This window comes from Oryza sativa, chromosome 4, assembly GCF_034140825.1.
Source record: "Oryza sativa Japonica Group chromosome 4, ASM3414082v1".
In the NCBI taxonomy this organism is placed as follows: Eukaryota; Viridiplantae; Streptophyta; class Magnoliopsida; order Poales; family Poaceae; genus Oryza; species Oryza sativa.
In genome coordinates, this window is record NC_089038.1 from 11,968,104 (window position 1) to 11,977,063 (window position 8,960).

The following is an 8,960-nucleotide window of genomic DNA, read 5'->3' on the forward strand; positions in this document are numbered from 1 at the left end:
GGACAACAACATCAACTCTCCTCCAAGTGAAGCATCTACAACAGCTATAACATTAATTTGATGGATTATTGTCACTGACATCATCACCAGCACCTCTGCTTCATCGACCCTGACATCTCCGCTGTTGCTAATGGATGATTATGTTTTCGCCGACTTATTATTTCACCTTCACGGTTGACCTACTATGCAAATGCTAATGAGCGTCTTTGTCATTATCATTGGTTGCTACACTGCTATTGGCTGGATCACCGACATCGTCTTCTTCATCATGTCGGTTGCGTTTGTCGTCGTCAACTATTTTCTTCATCTTCATGATTGGTGGATTTTGTCATCACCTTTGATCTACCTCGTCTGTCACCGACTGATTATTTTGCTGCCATGGCTACACAATTTTATCGCTGGGTTCCTTCATCTTCATTGTTAGTTGATCTGTCTGCCGCCGACTGGTTTCTTCGCCTCCATGGCTATGCGACTTCATTACTTTAGATTGGTATCACTATCTTCACTACCACCAGTATTGTTACCACCTCTGGTGGGCAATATTATCTCTATATTGGTCGTCTTGTCTATATGCCAACTGCGTCAGCTACCATCAATGGACGATTGTGACTACGACAGAAGGACAAGCTATATGCTCAGGGGCTCATCAACTCAAGCGTGAGAATTATATCTCCAATTTGGACTTGTTCCGGATACATTCCACATGGATTCATAGTCATGAGTCTATTTTCTATGCTCAAAGACTGGACCAATTATTATTCCCCGTAAGGGCTATCAACCGAATACTTGCGCCAGTCGGGATTCAATTATTATATTTATTTTGGAGAATCCCATAAGGGATAATCATTCAGATCATAAGCTATTCATATGAGCTACACTTGGTCTATATTACCCGGAAGATTTATTACTCGGGAGCATGTTACACGCGTCATCCTTTAAAGGGTGTCGAAGGCATATTTTTTGGCCTAGGCCTAATATGTCTGCAGCCCATATTTTCAGGTGTGGCCTGTCACGTTCTTTTAGGGACTTAGGCACATTTTGCTTAGGCCAAAGTGCGCGTGATCAAGTGCCCAATACCTTAAAATCCTTTTATACCGCAGTTACTCAACTTTTTAGGAGTTGGTACGATGCATCTTAAAAGGTGTCAAACAGTAAAGCTTTATATAGCTGGCCCGCTGACTTTTTTATATATAAGTCAAGGTGCTGTTTGGGTTTTTAAGCAATTGATTAGATACAATATCATTGCTTTTCGCCACGTAAGTGTGTATTTTTATTGACCAATATTATGGCTTAGGCTGATTATATATTGTGGTCATTTTTCAGGCGGTTGGTAAATCCTTTATGAGTTTATTTACTTGGATTTTATACCACATATGCCATATATTTCCGGGTGTGGTGAAACCATGTGTCTTTTAGGGACTTAAGCACATCTGTTAAAGCGGTGTGCGCATGGCGTATGCCCAATACTTTGGAAATTTCTTTATTCACAATATATAAGCTTCTTTATAGCTGTTTTGCTATGTGAATTTTCAATGATGTAACCAACTTTAGGTTACACTCATCATATTTTACAAAGCAGTCGGTATATCACTCGGATCATGTTATTCAGGGATTCACACCGCATATGCTACATATTAATATCAGGTCGCTTGGTTGACTATAATTATTAAAACCACTCGGTTGGTTGGATTATTTATTCCTTGACTATATGCTTGGTTTGTTCAATTAACCATATAGTCGGGGGCTACACCTATTAGGTGCATCTAGTCGATGCACCTGACTTTATTTTTCAGCCCTCCACAGTCTTCATATTTGGTAAAAGTACTTCGGAGACCATGGCGAAGATGATTGAAGCACTCAGCTTTGGAGTAATCTAGTTCGAGAGAAGATTATCTTTTCGACTGTGAAGGTCTCAGGGGCTACTGTGGAGATTATGGGTACCCCATACCCACATGGCACAGTTATCCGACTGGCTATAGGGGATAACTTATATCTATGGAATATGTAACAGATTATGACTTGGGTATTACGTTTCCTTGTATATTATGGAACGGCCTAAAGTCCTGGTTTGATAAGATTGTAAAGTAGACTTAGGAAACCGATACCGTATTGGTTAAGGTTTCTATCTTGTAACCCTGCCCCCCAACCTATATAAGGAGGGCAGGGAGCCCCCTCTAGGGGCATGAGACAACCTGATCGTCAGATCTATACTACACCCGGCGGATTCAAATCCCCAAACAGGAGTAGGGTATTACCTCTCATTGAGAGGGCCTGAACCTGTCTAAATCCTTTGTCTCCGCATCCATCCACTTTTAGGTCTCGTGCGCTACCCCCTTTTATTATTGCCGAAATCATGTTTCGACAACCAAGAAGCCCAAAGAGCGACAAGGCCCAAGAAGGTCGTTCGCCATTCGTAGGCTAGCCCAAGAAGCCCATCAAGGGGGCCCATAGTTAGAATGGACATTATATGCCATCACTAATGTCCCTATCATAAGGATATACATGTAAATTCCCCTGTACACATTAAACCCTAGAGGGTATGAGACTATACTAAGACTATAAATAGCCCCTAGGGGCATGTAATGGGGTGATCCGAAAAAATTCCATCAATTAATACATTGTTTAACTTTTCAACCATTCCACTAAGTGAACCACGTCTTTCGACGTGAAGCAGTTGTCTCTTCAACAACAGCTGGCGCCGTTCGTGGGGAACCCAGGACGAAGCTACTGATGTCACCGAAGAAAATGGTGAAATAGAGAGTTGCGCCTAGGAGAAAAGGAGGGTCAAGGCAAAGCGGAGATGGCCGGCAAAGGAGTAGAGCTTCATGTTGGCGAAGGGGACGGAGAGCAGCCTTTGGGCGGAGCAGGCCAAGTCGTCACGCCTTCGGATCAAGCGACGGCTTCGACTATCCAAGCCGCGACCAAAGTATCAACTTTGACCATCCAAGCTACAACCCGAACGACGGCTTCAACGAAGCACGCTTCGACACAAGCAGCGTCGAAGGCGGCGGAGATAAGGGGGCGGAGGCGGCGCCCTCCTCCCTCTTTCGCATGGCTCGTCGGCATCTTGACGGGTAACGGGGGAGGCGGAGCTTGACCTCGGCGGCCTGAACTCGGGGATCTCGGGGAGGTCACTACCGCTGCTCTCTTGGTCAAGTTGGGGAAGCCGCCGCCAATGTCACCCTTTTGGGGAGCTCAGGAAGGCTGCCACCACCACTCCACCGCTCTCCTCGCCGAGCTCAGGATGGGTGCCGGTGAACTCAAGTGTGGAGGTCGATGGGAACTAAGGAGAGAGGGGTCAGAGAAGAAGGATCGGACAAGAAAGAGAAAGAAGAGAGGGGATACGAGATGGAGGTAGAAGAAGAGTATTATGCTTTGACATGTGGCCCTATATCTTTTGTATATTTTTGTTTATTGATTGGACCACCACACATCAGCGCCACGTTGGCGAAACCAAACTAAAAACCACTCAAGGGGGTAAACTAGGTGTGTTTGGTTCCCGATCAAGGTTGGATGAGATATGGCGGTCCATATTTTGCTGGATATGGCGATCCGGTTTTTATTTGGTAGAGTGAATATGACGATCCAGTTTTTTATTTGGTTGTAAGGATGAAGGTGGATTTGGTGATACATTTTTTTTGTTTGGTTGGGGGAGTAGGATGGATGAGTGGTTGTAATCACCCTTTCATTAGAGGTGGTGAGTATACCCCCTTCAAATTCACCAAACCCAAACAAATTATCAATCTACTACAAACAAAAAAATCTAAATAGAAATAAAAAGTCAGAAAGAAATAAAAGGGGAAGGAGAAAAACGAAAAAAAGAAAAAAAAGATCATCTTCACCGACCGCTGTTGCGCCTCATCTCCTGTCCGTCAGCAACCGTTGCGCCTCATCTCCCGCTCGCCGGCCGCCGCCCCACCTTCTTTCTCGCTGGTCGCCGCCCCGTCTACAAATCGTCGTCTCGGTCGTCGTCGTCGTCCTAGTGTGGCAGTGGCAGACCTCTTCCTGCTGCGTCACCTCCGGGCTCGCCGCCGTCCCCTCTTCTCGTTGCCACCACCTCGAGCACTCGAGCCCGCCGCCACCCTTTCTTTCTGTCGCCGCACTCGTATCCCGCGTTGGCCACCGAGCTCGCATCCCACTGCCCCCCTCGCGTTGTCGTCGTTGTTCTCGCATGGTGAGAGGGCTGACGCGACCCACCTCATCACTCGCCCCGCTCGCCCGAGCACTCGGGCGGCTCCATCCAGCCAAATCGGCCGGATTCCTCCATCCTATCTGGAGGGAATATTCCCCTCCAGGCCGCCATATCCCACTCTCGCCCACAAACCAAACACCCACAAAAAATGGGCCGCCATGTCCTATCCACCCAAATCCCTCCATCCAAACACACCCTAAATGGTATTGAAAATTCGGGGGTGTTAAATACCCGGTTTTAAACTTCAGGTGTGTCTCTTATACAAAACGAATAGTTCGGGGGTGTAAAATGGACTTATCCCTAAAAAAACAATGGAAAGCTGCACTCCAAGTATTCAATTGTAATGGTACTAGTAGAAAATTTTGGGCAGTCTATCGATGTGTTCAATTACAGAATAAATTCTTATACTTATCTCGGGAACATATGTTATGCACACATGTTTCCCATGCACACCAACTAGCAAATGTCACACAAAATTTTAGAAAAAAGTTGGATATATACTTCCAATAGTATTACACCTTCCTGTGAAATCTTATCTTCAAATTCATTATATTTTATCCGTATCTGACAGATTTTCTCCCTTAAAACTTTCACATTTTTTGTTTTTTTGTTACAGCTAAAATATAATGAATTTGAATATGAGACTTTTCGTATATGTGCAATACTATTAATAGTAAATGTCCAAATTTTATAGAATTTCCATGAAATTTGCTAATTGATATGCATTGTACACGGAAAATCCGTACATAAAATATGTTTTCACTTATCTCTCCACTATCCAATGTAGCTAGGATGGTGGAGTGGCAAATAGTAAAAACTAGTTGGCACCCCGCGTCTTTGTTGTGGGTTTTATAGTTTTATCGTCAAACAAAATCATAGTTTTAAATGGTTAGGTGCAACTCTATGTATATAGAAAATATATGATAAATGTGAATGTATAGCCTTATGTTATTACAATATAATTCATGCTTTATTTTTCCAAGCATAATTGTGTATTGTTATAATATATGAATATTATTTTCATACGCAATATGGGTATCGTTATAGTTAGACAATTTGCATCTCTCTACTTCACTCAAGTTTTTTCTGAAAATAGATTCATGTAACTATACCTAATAATTATATGCTATCTTATCATGCATAATAAAACAAAACACACATATTAAACAAAATCATATATTAAACAATAATTTGAGTTGTATTCGGGAAACATGGTGTTATGCACAAAATATGTAACAGTGCTATGTGTGACTGTGAAGTAGAGCAAAGGGAAGTGAATGGATAACTAATACTTCCTCCGTTTCACAATATAAGTCATTCTATCATTTTCCGCATTCATATTGATGTTAATGAATTTAGACATATATATCTATCTAGATTCATTAACATCAATATGAATGTGGAAAATACTAGAATGACTTACATTATGAAACGGAGGAAGTAATAAATGATTGAATTGGATGAATAAGTAGCTTCTTGATCCAACGGTTATTATCTTTGTAATAATATAATCTAATGGCTTAAAATTGTTAATGATATAGCTTCTTGTATCTCTTGCTTTATAAGAGTTAATGCTCCTTGTGGTTGCGGATTCTTTAAGACAAAAGTTTAACTCGCACGGCAGCAACCAAAAGGTGTCGTGGTGTAGTTGGTTATCACGTCAGTCTAACACACTGAAGGTCTCCGGTTCGAACCCGGGCGACGCCATTAACTTCACAATAGTGTACTTTTTCACTTCAATATATTTACTATAGTGGTTTTTATATTTTCTTTATCCATTTTTTTCACTTCAATCTATTTACTATATTGCTTTTTAGTTTCTATTTTTCACTTCAATCATTTTTATTGACTTTGCAGCTTGAAACTGCATGCAGCTAATTACTTAACAAAACCATCTTTTTTTTTTACTTCCTTTTTCTTTCACTTCAATCTTTTATTTTTCACTTCAATCTATTTACTATAATGCTTTTTATATTTTCTTTATCCTTTTTTTTTCACTTCAATCTATTTACTATATTGCTTTTTATCTTTTCCTTTTCACTTCAATCTTTTTTTTGACTTTGCAGCTTGAAACTGCATGCAGTTAATTACTTAACTAAACCATCTTTTTTTACTTCATTTTTCTTTCGCTTCAATCTTTTTACACTGGTGGAGAAACCATATTTTCTCCCGGTTCGTAACCCCCTTTAGTCCGGTTATCCAACCGGAACTACGAACCCGGGACTAAAGATCGTTATCTTAGTCCCGGGTAAAATAACCGGGACTAAAGATCGATCTTTAGTCCCGGTTGGTACCACCAACCGGGACTAAAGAGAGGATAACAGGCGGCAGTTCAGATGATCCCCTTTCTTTGTTTTTTTCTTTTTTATTTTCTCCTTTTATTTTCTCCCGAACCAAGTGGCATGCATATCCCCAAATCAAACCCTAAATCCCAAATCAATGTAACATCCTAAATCCACATCACAAATCTTGAGGTTACTTATATACACAAATCAAATACATCACAAATCCTAAAAAAACTACACACAAATCAAATTACATCACAAGTTCTACAAAATTCATCGCAAATTCACATCACACACAAATCAAATATATCACAGGATAAATCACAAATTAAAAAAAATCCCCAGAGGCGCCGGCCGGCAACTGCCGCCTCCCCTCCGCGCCGGCCGGCCACCACCGCGCGGCCCTCCACGACGCTGTCCGCCGCCGCGCCGCCCTCCGCGCCGCCTCCGCCTGCCGTAGCGCCGTCGTGTGACCCTGCGCGCCGCCAGGCAGGCCACCGCCGCGTGGCCCGCCGTGCCCCGCGCCGGCCACCGCCCGGCCGGCCCGCTCTCGCTCTCACTCCGATTCGATCCGATCTAGCTGCTCTGTGAAAAAGAAAGAGGTAAGGGAAAAGAGATGGGGAGTTAGGGAGTTAAAGATGAAAAAAAGAGATAGAGAGAGAGTTTGTTGTGTGGACGGGAGAAGAGGATAAGTAATAGGGATTATATAATACGTGTTGATTTTTATTCCCGGTTAGTAACACCAACCGGAACTAAATATATCTTTAGTTCCGGTTGGTGTTACTAACCGGGACTAAAGATCCTAGGCGTCTGACATAGTCTGACATGGAACCAACTGGGATTAAAGATCATCTTTAGTTCCGGTTGATGTTACCAGCCGGGAATAAAGATCCTCTAGTCCTGTTGCTCTTATAAATTGGGACTAAAAATTATTTTTAGTCCCGGTTTTTAATGGGACCGGGACTATTATGGATTTAGGCCGACCGACCAAAGATGGTTTCTCCACCAGTGTTATATTGGTTTTCCATCTTGAACCTGTAGATAATTACTTAACCAGAGCATGGGATATGTGTGTTAATTACTTAACAAAAGCTTGGGATATTTGTAGTAAAGAAAAATGTTAATTGCATCCCCATTACTTAATTAATAACCTAAAGTTGGTTAGTAGTACTCCCTCGTCCTATTTTAGGTGCAACCATAAGTTTCCACGCTCAACTTTGATCATCCATCTTATTTGAAATTTTTTTATAATTAATATTTTGATTGTTATGAGATGATAAAATATGAATAGTACTTTACTCGTGACTTATGTTTTTAAATTGTTTTAAAAAATTTTCAAATAAGAGGGATGATTTGCGAAAAGCCATGGTTATACTTAAAATGGGATGGAGGGACTAAGTACTGAGCAATTGCCGCTTTGCGAGCCATTGATTTATGTGACTTGTCCTAGTAGCAGTGATTACGTTTAATCACATTCTGGCAGATTAGTTGTTGGGCCGCTTGCCCTGTAAAAGTAAGGATAATAGTAAAGCTCACTTTCTACTATTAGTCTATCTTAAAGCTAACACATATAATAGATTAGCTGTAAGGTTGGTTATAATTTTCTTTTCCTCTTTCTATTTCTCACTTATACATTTAATATATTTGTCTTGTAGCTTGTGTTAAGCTAGCTCTTGTATAAGAGCTAACACCTTTGATTTCTTGTTACCTCTCTCCTTTAAATAAACTTATAGCTCACTATTATACTTGCACTAACTTATGCAGGAAGGTGGCGGCGCACTAGTGGTGTGCGCAGCAATGGCGGTGACGGCTCGGCGGTGGCGGATGATGATGGCTTGGTGGCGCGCTAGGAGCGACGCCTCGCACAACAGCAGCGCCAAGAGGAGAAGAAGGGGAGGTGGTGCAGGTCAGCTGGAAAGATGGCGTGGAAACGATGGCTCCTGACGAGATAAGTTGTGGCAGCAGCTCGATGAAGGTCATGTTCTGCGGCGATATCGGCGTTGCAGCGACGACTCTTCGGTGAGATAAGCTACAACGGCTTGGCAAATGTTTTGGTATGCAATGACGAAAACTTGGCAGCAGAGGTCCTCCGATGAGATAAGCTTCGGCGGCTCGGCGGAGGTGGGCGATGGGGCAACAAGGTGTCGTTTGCATTGTGGGGTGTTGGTTGTCGTGTGATGTGGTGTCGGTGTAGCAGCGACGACTTTTGGTGAGATAAGCTATGGCAGCTCGACGGAGGTGGTTCTCTGCAGCGACGACGGCATGGTGGCGATAGAGTCGTTAGCACCACGGATGAGTAGGTTGTTCAGACAGCATGAGACCCTTGCTTGGCAACTATAAGGTGATTGGCGGACTAGTTTTGTTGCCTTTGTTTGATCTTTGGTGGAATAGAGAAGCTTCTGTGGTGGTTGCTGTGACAGCAAGGGGGTGTGGAAGGGCGGGCTAGCTCCGCATCTACTTCAAGTTTGAAAAAGATTAGAGCT

At 42.6% G+C, this 8,960-nt stretch overlaps 1 non-coding gene across 1 annotated transcript; it reads left to right on the top strand.

Annotated features, from left to right (window-relative positions):
• The first annotated feature begins 5,825 nt into the window (after positions 1-5,825).
• TRNAV-AAC (transfer RNA valine (anticodon AAC)) lies at positions 5,826-5,899 on the top strand. The gene has a single exon. It is a non-coding gene; the product is annotated as a tRNA-Val (tRNA).
• Positions 5,900-8,960: the final 3,061 nt, after the last annotated feature.